The 12,598-nt window shown below is 49.0% G+C and overlaps 1 protein-coding gene across 1 annotated transcript in view; it reads left to right on the top strand.

Annotated features, from left to right (window-relative positions):
• Positions 1–11,975: 11,975 nt before the first annotated feature.
• The window catches only part of OSBPL2 (oxysterol binding protein-like 2), a 24,387-nt gene continuing 23,764 nt past the window's right edge, over positions 11,976–12,598 (top strand). The window contains exon 1 of the mRNA XM_010841870.1: positions 11,976–12,100. The gene's annotated coding sequence lies outside the window, so the exon portion shown is untranslated. The remainder of the gene's footprint in view (positions 12,101–12,598) is intronic.

Raw genomic sequence — 12,598 nt, forward strand, 5'->3', positions numbered from 1 at the left:
GCCTTGGCCTCGGGCGGCAGGGAGGCCGGGCCCGGCTAGGGGGGAGCCAGATCCTCTCGCCCCCCGCCCCTTGGCCAGGCCTCGACCCCAGCCCCGGCCCGCCCGGCCTCCCACCGCCAGCCAGCCCGCCGGCCGCGTCCTGGGTCCGAGGAAACTTGGAAGGAAAGTTGGCTGCCGGCGGCTGGGACGGTCCGCGGGCGGGGGCGGCGGGCCTGGGTCTCGGGCGGCTGCCCAGACCCCGCGTCTCCGGGCAACTGCGGCCCCGGCGCTGGACAGCCGGCCGCCGCACCCGGAAGTGGACTGGAGAGCGGGCCCGGGCGCCCTCCAGCCCCTCTTAGTGGCAGGGATGCGTCGGGGGCGCGTTGGGCAGGGGTGGCGGGACCCCCGACTTTCCCTTGTGTCTAAGGTCGCCGGCGTCCGCGGTCAACCAGTCTGAAGGGCACGGGGTGAAGAGCCAGTGTCCCCGCTCGTGGTGCAGCCCTCCCTCTCCTGCCCATCCTCTCCTGCCCTTCCCTCCCCTGCCCCGCGACCACCTGTGGGTTTGTCTGGGCCCTGCGAGGTTTTGTGCCCATGTCCACCCCCTCCCCTGCTCTTCCTTTTGTTTTTAATTTGTCAAGTTAGCAGACTGTACTTACTGCAGAGAGCTCTCCACCTAACACATATGTTAGATAAGTTAGATATGTAATCTGATTTTAAAAGCTTCCTTCTCTCTGCAGTTACATTTCAGTAATCAGCAGAATAAATCTTGAGACTTAATAAGCCCAGAGCAAGACTACTGGGTAATCAGCAATTAATCTTCCCAGGTTTTTCTGGGAGAAGCAGCCGGGTGGTGGTAGGATGTTCCTGGCACTCTTGAGTGTGAGGATCACCTCCCAGGAAGCTGGGTTCCTCCTTGGGGTCAGTCTAGGACAAGTTTTGGGCCTCCCAGCAGCAGCAGCCTGTGCCTTAGTCCCTTTGCTGGGGCGGCCTGTGCACATTTGGAGACGTGCTCACTCAGTGCAGTTCAGCAGACGTCTCTGGGGTGCCCGCTGCATGCCTGGCTGTGAGCTGCAGGCCCTGTCCATCCAGTGGGGCTGGGGAGCGGTGGTGTCCTGGGACCCCGTCACTGTGGCTCCTTGTCCTGGTGGCAGAGCGAAGGCTCTTCCTGACTGTGCCCTGGGCAGTGTTTGCCCATCACTCCTGGCCTCAGTTCCTTCCTCTGTGACACATAACCATGTTCCTGGCAGGGCTGATAAGACAGCAGATGAAACGCTTGTCTGCAGCAGTTCTGACATGTGGCAGGTGCACGGTTGTTAACTCTCTGCCCCCTGGTTGGGGCAGGAACCTTATGGACTGCACTTGCTCCTTGTCCTGCGCAGCGCCTGGCAGGGTGCTGTCGTTCAGTCTGTGGACAACCGAAGTCTCCTTAGAGCTTCCTTTTTCTGTTTGCTTCACCTGTCCTTCTGTTAATAAGCTCTTACCTAAGATGACAGTAATACCTGACAAGTATTGTCCAGGACTGCTGTAAGCACGTTATATTCACTTGATTCATGTGGTTTTCACAGTAGCCTCCAAGACTCTTCCTTAGTTCCATTATCCTGTGTCTAGTCATGAGAAAGCTGAGGAACAGAGAGGTTAAGTGTGTACTTGGTCGGCTCAGTTGAGTCTGACTCTTTGAAACCCCATGGACTGCAGCCCGCCAGGCTCCACTGTCCGTGGGGATTCTCCAGGCAGGAATACTGGAGTGAGTTGCCATGCCCTCCTCCAGGGAATCTTCCCAACCCAAAGGTCGAACCCACATCTCTCGTGTTGCAGGTGGATTCTTAACTGTCTGAGCCACCAGGGAAGCAGAGAGGTTAAGTAAGTTACTCTGAATCACATAGGAGTAAGTTATAGAGCAGGGATTTGAACCGAGGCAGTCTGGCTCCAGGGTCCACATCCTTAAATACCTCTCTGTACTGCCTTTTAAAAACCAACATTTTCCTTTTCAAGGACCCTTCAGCGGTTTTCTTTGGAACATTTAATTGCCTCATTACTGTGTGTCAGAACTTTGTTTCTTGCAGCACACATAACTGATAGATTTTCATTTGGAGTGAGCGTGAATGTTTATGAAACCGTTTAATTTCTTCTGAAATAAAGTAGTAATTCTCCATCTGGCTATCCAGGATTTTGCTGAAGTACCTTGCCTGATGCCCAGTTCTGCAGTCAGTGGGGAAGCCGCTAATGTTCGCTGTGTGAGAGGGCAAGTTGAGGGGGCAGGGGTGACATGGATGGATAAGCTATTGGGCCCAAGCCTGTGGTTTTGAATTCATTTCTGTGCGAGCTTGATGCGGTGAACTTAAGGCTGTAAACCATGCACTGAGGGCTTTCCTTTTTCCTCCTAGGTGTATTCAGAGGGGTCAGGCTCTGGCTTGCCATTTTCAAAAGCAGTGTCATTTCAGTGTTGAAAAAGTGCCACTTGACCTTTGTACCACTGCATCTTATCTAGGCCCTCCAGGAAATGCTGGCAAACGAGTCTTGGATAATACTTAAAACCAGCCTGACTTTAAAGATCTTGATACAAATCTGGGTAAAATCTTCAGCTAATTATGAAATGTGGGAAACATTTTATATATTCTTATACTGTCTTCCGGAGAAGGCAATGGCACCCCACTCCAGTACTCTTGCCTGGAAAATCCCATAGGCGGAGGAGCCTGGTGGGCTGCAGTCCATGGGGTCGCGAAGAGTCGGACACGACCGAGCGACTTGACTTTCACCTTTCACTTTCACACATTGGAGAAGGAAATGGCAACCCACTCCAGTGTTCTTGCCTGGAGAATCCCAGGGACGGGGGAGCCTGGTGGACTGCCGTCTATGGGGTCGCACAGAGTTGGACACGACTGAAGCGACTTAGCAGCAGCAACATACTGTCTTCAAATGATTTATTTAGTATTCCTGTGAAAAGCCAACACCCATCTTTTCCTAGGAGTTTGGCTGTGTGGGTATAAGGCATGCAAGGCTTGCGTCTTTGAGCAAGGGCTGTGATGCTGGTCCTCAGGTGGCTAAAGTGTTCTATCTGAGAGGTTAGGAATCTTCCTGGACATGGTCTGAGGCTCTCGGGTTCTGGCCCCCTGGCTTTCTTTGACGGGAGGAAAGTTACTCATCTGCTTTTGCCTCAAGGGTGCTGGCCTGTGAAGTGGGCTATTGCGTAGGTTATATGTGAAAGTGTAACTGAGCGGACCTGGCACTGTAGTAGATTCTCAGTAGACTTTCAGTCGCAGACCTGAGAGCACTGAAATTGACCTCTCCCGACACTGACGCAGACAGACAAATGCAACTTATCAGTGAAAGGAAACCAGGGAAATCATTGGTAGGTAGGTGTGCAGTTCTACTGAAATGAGCTACAGTAACACTCTTAAGATATGACTATTCAGGTGGAGTTGTCTGGAAAACCCCTGGACCCAAGCAGTATCTCTCGTGGGGCTCAGGCCCACAGACAGAAACTTAGTGCACTTTAAGATTGAATTGATATGGATACTGGGAGGAAGTTAGCATTTGAACATAATTGATTATTTACAAATACTTAAATCCTAAGAATCGTTAATATTTCAGGTCTTAGTTTGGGACTTTCAATGCAGTTTCTGTGCACAGTGATTAATTTGTGTCTCTGCTGCAGTGTGTACTTGTCAAAGCATTTTTGCTGATAAATCCCAGGCATTGGCGTTGCAGCCATATTGCCCTCTGGCTGGAAGCGTGTGTGGAATACTGGCCCAGCCCGGCAGCTCCCCTTAACAAACACGTAATGAAATGGTCACTGTAACCCATCCAGGAGCTTTGTGGCTCTTATTTCCTGTTTTTTCCAAATTCAGAAAAGTACTTGGGGTCATTGGGCAGCGTTTGAAAGCATCACCATCTTTCAACTGGCTTTCCCAGTGATGCAAACACTGGTACCTGTGCAATGAGCTGGACAGTGGAGGTCGGCCTTCAGAAGGGACTGTGTTTAGAGACGTGGAGGTATGGAGACCTCTCTGCCTGATGTTTGTGTGTCTCTTTCTTTGCTTTCTCATTTCATCAGTGGAGTTCTTGCAGGATTTCTTTTGAGATGCAAACTCTGAGTCAATGCTGGCCCGGTTGGCCCCTCACCAGCCCAGCCTGTAGCCTGGGGGCCTAGGGGGAAGGAGGTCTGCTCACCCCTGGGCGCTGGGGTCATGGCAGGAGGAATGATCTGTGTGGCTCTGGGTGAGGCAGACCTGTCTGACCTTGAGCTCATACCTTTGTCAGAGCGGTGGGCCCACCGGCCTTGACAGGTGCCCCGGAAGCACTGCTCCACACGGGTACGCAGGTTCTTGGGGGAGAGCCTGGCGTGAGAAATGGTCTTGTGCAAAGTCTTCCTGAACCCAGGTTCTAGAAGAGACGACGGCAGCCGTGGGGGGCAGGGGTGGGTATGTGTTTTACTGAACAAATGAAACGCTGGTCGTGAGAAAAGATCAGCTGTGACCTGGCAGCTGTGCCACCGTGCTTGGCTGAAAGGTGAGTTCCACTGTCGCCTCCAACCAGGGAAGTGTGTGCTCCGACGGCCAAAGCAGGAGGTGAAAAGGAGCACCTTAGAGAGAGCTCCAGCAGTGACAGGTGTGAAATGGGGCCGTGACTGGGGAGGGCCAGCGCATCTTGTCCCCAACTTGGTACCAGTTGGGCACCAGTGCCTGTGTTCTGAGGAAGCATTAACCATGGGGCATGTTCCAGCACGTGAGGGAGAGGGCTGGAGGGCCCGGGGCTGCCATGAAGTCCGTCTTGGAGGTGGGGTGCTGTGGGTTCAATGGCAGGGCTTCTTACCAGAAGATCTTGTGCAACTCTGTAAAAAGTGGAGGTTCCAGGCCCAGACCTCACCTCCTGGGAGCGGGCTCCTAGGCGGGAGGCCCGGGTCGTGTGTGTGCCCCACTTCTGTGACTCCAGCGGGGCTGGTGTGCTTGCCAGGGGTTAGGGTCTACTACAGGGTCCTAACCCATTTTGGGTCAGGATCAGGGACCACCTCCACCCCCTACCCCTGCTGCCCCTTGCTTTGAGAAGTGAATGAAGAGTCTGAATCAGGTTCCTGGGGAAAAGAATGAACTCAGACAGAACTTTGCAATTTTTCCCTTTTCATTTCTCTCTTTTTTTCCGAGGGGTGGGGTGGTTAGAAATTTGTGGAGTTCCCTGACCTTGGTTAGTGCTCAGGAAGTGCCTGGGGCAGGTGTGACTTGGATGGTGAATTTCTTAGCAGGTGAAACCGGTCAGGGGAGCGAGCAAGTGTGTCCTACTTGGGCAGGAGCTGATGGGGAAGGACCTGGAGTGGGAGAGGGAGCAGGCAAAAGGGTGAGGCTGTCAGGCTGGTCCCTGCCCCATGATGGATGTGGCATCTGGAGCATTACCCCCCAATGTGTCCAGGCTCTGGTCCTGCTCATGAGAGATGGACCTGCTGCAGGAGGGGCACTTCCATGATTTCTCCCGGCCCTCAGTGTGCTGCCTCCACGGTGGCTGCGGCTCTTGTGGTTTTGTGTGAACACAGTCCCGGAGGCTGTGAACGGGCTCCCTGTCCAGAGCTCTCTCACCCACACCCCGGCTGCGTTCACACCACTCTGCTTTACGCTTTACTTGTGTTGATTCAAACAAACGCATTTGCACAGAAGAGCATCCATTCATCCCGTGCAGTCCTTGTCTGCGGTGCTGTGCGCTGGGTCAAAAAGTGTGTCCTAAAGTGAGCACCAAGACGCACTGTCTTGGTGCTCGCCACTGCACAGGGGGAAGTTGGACCCCAGGGGTGGGGGTGGGGGGCGCATGGGACTAGACTGAGTCTGTTGTGGACAAGTACATGGACAGGGGTCTCAGCTGCTGCTGAGGCCCAGCAGGAAGTGTGGCTCCTGGGACCGGGCTTGTTTGCCCTGTGGGGTGGAGAATGGTAAACAGTGGGTGATTAATGCAGCTGTTTACACAGCAGAGAGGTTTGCTTACCTTCCTGAGTCTGGAAACTTTCAGTTTCTTGCCTGAACCCCTAACAACCTTGGCTAGTCATGTGCTGACTGTAAACTGCTTGCTAACTGTAAACTCCTCTGGGGCTAGGCTGCCCTGGCCCCCCGGCCTAACTCCCACCCCTCAGTGAAGACATTTTGAGGTCCCTGCAGCATCTTCATCTTGTGATGAAGATCACGCCACCCTGCAGAAGGCTAGGGCTATGGAAAGTCCACAGACAGAAAATACACACGTACTCATTTTGCCCTAAAAGAGCACCCTGATGGCGCCTCAGGCACAACTAGACTCAACCGGATTCCATTGAGTGTAAGGAACCAGTGTCCAAAAGGCCACTCTCGGTTTCTCCCTGTGGTCCCCGAGGTGCATGTGGACAGGTGCTCTGCAGATGACGGCCAGCCTTTTGAGAGGCCTTGCTGGGAGCAGAGTGAGGTGTTTACCTTATAACACCACCAAGCGTTTCCAGCCTCAGGAGCGTGATGACCTGATCATTCTTCAGCAGGTAGCAAAGTGCGCATTTCAGTGAGTTCAAGATGTGAAAACCAGGACAGCTTTGGAAATAAGAATAAAGGGCAGGCTTGGTCTGATGCTCTTCTCTGCGCTCCATCTGTGGCTGGTTGGGAAGGCTGCATGGACCAGGCCAGCTCTGCTGCCACCACCTGACTTGTGTGCAAAGGCCAAGTGGGGCCACCGGAGCTTCCTAGGTCCCCATGTTGTCCCAACCCAGTGAGGCCCTGCAGTGCTCTGTCTGCGATGGACACCACCCGCCACGTTGGCCACTGGAGTGGAAGGGATTCAGCTGGGTAGCGTCACAGAGAAATAAGCATTGGCTTCCTCTCTGCATGAGCTCAGAGTCACCTGTGGCCCTGTGGCCACTGCTCTGGACAGAGCAGGTTAGAGAGAGTACTTCTAGCGCGGCACTGGAGTTGGTGCAAACTGAGTACTTGTGTCCATTAAGTCTTGTTCTTTTCCGAAAGAAAGAAACTGGGCACAGTGGTGTGGTGGCAGGAGGAGGATACGTAGGAGTCGTTAGGCATCCAGGTGACGGGTGGGCTTCCTTGACAAAGTGGACATCTCAAAACTGAAACAGTCAGTGACCACAAAGGTCACTGTTCACCCACAGTGACACTGCCACGTGGAGGGGATGCGACCTCGGGAGGCCCTCGGACTGGTGGTGTCCCTGGGCCTTGTAACTTCCTCAGGGGACGGCTGGATAGGGAGAGCCTGTGGGCACGCTTGCCCTGCCCCAGGATGAGTTGGCATCACCCAGCATTCTCGGTTCCCCTTTTCCAGATTTAATTTTCCCATCCCCATGCTTCAGCTCTTCAATTCCTCCAGATACTGAGGGAGTCCATTATGGGCTAAACTCTGGTTTTCACACTCAGAAGAGATGCTGCTTCCACATTCTTGGTGGTCATCCCAGCCTGTGTGCTCTGGTAACGTGGAAGTGTCTCTGTAGCATCTCTCTCAGGTCTGACAGGACAGCCTCGGGGGTGTGGCCAGGTTGGTCCCAGCCAGATTGCCCACAGGAAGGGGAGGCCCTGGGGCAGTGCTGGGACCTCTGGTCTGTTCCATCACTGGCCCGAGACTGACTGCTGCCCTCTGCACTGTGCATGGGCTTGTCTGTCTCCAGGAAGAGTTTGACCTTGACCTTGATAGTTGTGGGACAGTGAGAGACTTATGGACAGCCTGGGCTCTTGCCGGCTGCTTCTCCCTTGCTTCTGTCTCTGACTCATTCTTGATGGAAATCCTATTTTTTTGCATCTGATGGGTTGAGCACATGTCCTATCAGGGAAGTGTGCCCCCCGGCTGAGGCCCTGGCCGGGTCTCACCCGCAATTCCTTTGGGGTCACCTGCTCCATGACCACCCTCTGGGTGTGAGCTCTGGGGAGCAGGAGGTGGGAGTGGGTGGTGGGACCAGGCCTCGTGGAGTCCACTCTGTGGGCCTTCTGGCCAGTTCTTCTGTACCCTTCTTCAATTCCCAAATCCGCTCCCCCGCCCCAGCCCGGTGCTCTAGTTCCCTGGTCTCCCTTGGCCCCTTGCCTCTCCAGGTGGGAATGGAGATGGAAGGTTTTGGCTGCATTCGTTTGAGCCATTACGAGGAGCAGCACACCCTGAGGCTGGAGTGTGGATGGGGCTTGGGACCCTTCTTAGAGAGAGTCTCTCATGAGAAGCTATCAGGGTTCGAGGGGAATTCTCCCTTTCCAGGGCAGTGCTTCAGAGCCTGGCACCCAGCGCGTGGAGCTCCCTGCACAATTGTTCATTTCTTGTTTGTCTTACTTGCTAATATATTTTTTTTCCAATTTAGAAAGTTGCAGTAAAATACACATAGCATAAAAATTACCATCCTGACCATTTTTAAGTGTGCAGTTCAGTGGTCGTATATACAGCCATCACCACCATCCACCCCAAATCTCTTTTCATCCTGTGCAATTGTAAAGACCCATGAAGCACCAGTTCCCCATTTCCCCTCCGCCAGCCTCTGACAACCACCTTCTTTCTGTCTCTATGAATTTGACTCCTCTACGGTCCTCGTGTAAGTGGAATCACACAGTAATCGTCTTTTCGTGTCTGGTGTATTTCATTGGTCATAATGTCCTCAAAGTTCATCAGTGCTGTGGCATGTGGCAGGGTTTCCTTCCTTTTTAAGGCTGAATAACATTCTGTCATGTGTCTGGACCCCATTTTGCTTTTCCCTTTGTCTGTGGATGGACACTTGGGTTGCTTCCATATTTTAGCTGCTGTGAACATGGGTGTGCAAAAAATTGAAAGAATTGCTTTCAGTGCTTTTGGGTACATACCCAGAAGTGGAATTGCTGGATCACGTGGTAAATCTATTTTTAATTTTTTGAGGAACTGCCCTACTATTTGCCACAGCAGCTGTACCATTTTACATTCTTACCAACCATGCGCAAGGGTTCCTGTTTCTCCACACCCTCACCAAGACTTGTCAGTTTCTGTTGTTTCTGACAGTAGCCATCCTCAAGGGTGTGAGGTTGTGTCTCATTATAGCTTTGATTGCATTTCCCTGATGATCAGTGAGCTAAGCATCTTTTCATATGCTTATTGGCCATTTGTATGGCCACCGGATGTGAAAAGCTGACTCATTTGAAAAGACCCTGATGCTGGGAAAGATTGGGGGCAGGAGGAGAAGGGGACAACAGAGGATGAGATGGCTGGATGGTATCACCGACTCACTGGACATGGGTTTGGTGGACTCCAGGAGTTGGTGATGGACAGAGAGGCCTGGTGTGCTGCGGTTCATGGGGTTGCAAAGAGTCGGACACGACTGAGCAACTGAACTGAACAGAACTGAACCGATGTGTTCTCTGGTGAGATGTCTGTTCAACTCTTCTGCCCATTTTTGAATCAGGTTGTTTATTTTTTGTTATTAAGTTTTAGGAGTTCTCTATATAGTCATGATATTAATCTGTTATCAGATGTATGATTTGCAAATATTTCCTCCCATTCTGGTGTTGCCTCTATACTCTGATAGTATCTAACGCACAAATTTAAAAATTTTTTCATGAAGTCAGTTTGTCTAATTTCTCTCTGTCTCTGCCTTTGGTGCAGTTGCAGGACACCTGCGTTCGATCCCTGGGTTGGGAAGATCCCCTGGAGAAGGGAAAGACTACCCACTCCAGTATATTCTGGCCTGGAGAATTCCATGAACTGTATTGTCCATGGTATCGCAAAGAGTCGGACATGACTGAGCCACTTTCACTTTCATCTTGGTGTCTTATCCAGTAAATCAATGCCAAATCCAAATTTATGAAGGTTTTGCCCTATATCTTGCTCTTAAGAATTTTTTAGTTTTAGATCTTACATTTAGGTCCTTGATCCATTTCGAGTTAATTTTTGTATATGGTATAAGATAGGGTCCAACTGTATTTCCTTGCCTGTGGATATGCAGTTTCCCAGCGCCGTTTGTTGAAAAGATAGCCCTTTCCTTCTTGAACGGTCTTGCTTGGCACACCTGCTGTCGGAAGTCAGTTGGCTGTGTCTGTGAGGGTCTGTCCCTGGACTCTGTCCTTTCCACTGGTCTCTGGGCTAGCGCCGCACTGTTTCGATTACTGTGGCTTTGTAGTGAGTTGTGAAATCAGGAAGTGTGGTCTTCGGGCTTTGTTTTCCTTTCTTCAGTTTGTTTTGGCTATTAAAGGTCACTTGACATTGCATATGAGTTTTAGAATGGATTCTTCCGTCTCTGCAGAAAACATCCTTGTTGCTTGATAGGGATTGTATGGAATATATAGATTGATGTGAATTTTATCAACATCTTAATATTCAGTCATCCAGTCCATGAACATGGGATGTGTTTCCATTTGCTTATGTTTTTCATTTCTTTTGGCAGTGTTTTATAGTTTTCATTGTATGGTCTTTAACCTCCTTGGTTAATTCCTGAGAACTTTATCCTTTTAGATGACATTGTAAAAGGGATTGTTTTGGGGATTCCGTTTTCAGACTGTTCACTGTAAGTGTGTAGAAATAACAACTGATTGTTCCACGTCGAGTTTGTATCCTGCTACCTTGCTGAATTAATTTATCCTAATAGTTTTTTTGGGTGTGTTTGTGAAATCTTTAGTGTTTTCTCTGTATAAGATCACATCATCTGCAAACATAATTTCACTTCTTCTTTTCCAATTTGGATGACTTTTATTTCTTTTTCTTGCCCAATTATTCGGCCTAGATCTTTCAGTACTGTGGTGACTAGAACTGGTGAAAGTGGGCATCAGTGGTCTCCTGATCTTAGAGGAAAAGCGTTCACCACGAGTGTGATATTCACTGTTGTTTTTTCATTTCTGGCCCTTATTATGTTCTCCTTCCATTGCAGTTTGTCAAGTATTTCTATCATGAAAAGGTGTTGAATTTTACCAAATGATTTTTCTGCATCAGTTGGGATGATCATGTGTTTTTTTTCCCCTCTTCATTCTATTAATGTGATATATTACATCAATTGAGTTTCATGTATTGAATCATCCTTTTGTTCCAGGAGTAAATCCCATTTGGTCATGACATGTAATCCTCTTTAATATGTTGCTAAAAGTATTATGTTGAGGACTTTTGCATCTGTGTTTGTAAGGGATATTGGTTTGTAGTTTTTTTTTTGTAGGGTCTTTGCCTAATCACATAGATGGGGTTAGGAAGTGTCTATTCTTCTTAATTTTGGGGAAAGTTTGAGAAGAATTCATATTAGTTCTTTTTTAAATGTTTTGTAGAATTCACCAGTGAAGTTGTCAGATCCAGGGTTTTTCTTTGTTGGGAGATTTTTGATTACTGATTCGCCTGCTCAGATTTTCTGTTTGATTTAGGCTTAGTACTTTTTGTGTTTCTAGGAATTTGTCATTTTATCTGGGTTATCCAGTTTTGCAGGGTTCATAGCCCTTTCTTGTAATCCTTTTGTTTCTGTAGAATGAGTAATGTCCGCATTGCAATTTATGATTTTCGTTTTTTAAGTATTCTTTTTTATTGGTCCATCTAACTGAAGATTAATCGATTCTATTGATCTTTTCAAAGAACTGACTTCTGGTTTCACTGATTTCCTATTTTCCTATTCTTATTATTTCCTTCCTTCTGCTAGCTTTGGCATTTGTTTGTTGTTCTTCTCCTTCCTTAAGTTGTGAGGTTAGGTTGTTGATTTGATATCTTATTTTTTTAGTGTAAGTGTTGGCAGCTATAAAATTTCCACTTAGCTCTACTGTCACTGCACTCCGTAAACTGTGGTATGTTGTGTTTTCATTTTCCTTTGTTTATAAGGATTTCCTGCTTTTCCCCTATAGCTTTTTTCTCTGATCTGTTGGTTGTTTAAGATAGTTTTTCATTTTGTTTTGGCAGTGCCGGGCAGCTTGTGGGATCTTAGTTCCCTGCCTAGAGATTGAACTCAGGCAGATTGAACTCAGGCGACTGAGAGTGAAAGCTGAATCCTAACCACTGGACCACCAGGGAATTCCTAAGAGAATGTTACTTAATTTCCAAACTTTGTGAATTTTCTAGTTTTCCTTCTGTTAGTGATTTCTAACTCATTCTTTTATAGTCAGAGAAGATGCTTTGTATGATACAGATCATTTAAAATCTGCTGAGACGTAGCCTGCAGCCTGACATATGGTCTGTCCTGGAGAGCGTCCCACATGCGCTTGAGAAGGTGTGTCCTGTTGTTGGGTAGAGTGTTCTGGATACATCTGTTAGATCTAATTGGTTGATGGTGTTGTTTAAGTCGTCTGTTTCTTATCTTCCATCTGGTTGATGCTTGCTAATGTATTTTAAAATTACTAAATAAAATTTATATTATTTTGGACAATTTAAATTCAGAATTGACATTTAACTGCAAAAGTAGCTTTAGAATTTTCAAATTATTGGTGAGCTTTTCTTTCTTCGTGAAGATTGCATCTAGGTTGCCTTGCTCATTTTTGAGCAGAGAAGTAACACACAGTTTGACTCTTTAGTGAGTAGACCTTGGAGATTAACCACCAGGTCCCTAAGCCAGCCACTTATTCCTCAGTGACTAGGTCTGTTTTTCTAAGAAAATGTAAAGATGGGTTTGTAAGACTTGAGTGTGGGTATTCGTATATGTGGTGGTGGACAGTCCGCATTTGGAGCTGGGTCCTGGGAGCACGGGGCAGCACTCTGGGGGTGGGCACCT

This window comes from Bison bison, unplaced genomic scaffold, assembly GCF_000754665.1.
Source record: "Bison bison bison isolate TAMUID 2011002044 unplaced genomic scaffold, Bison_UMD1.0 scf7180017864167, whole genome shotgun sequence".
NCBI lineage: Eukaryota > Metazoa > Chordata > Mammalia > Artiodactyla > Bovidae > Bison > Bison bison.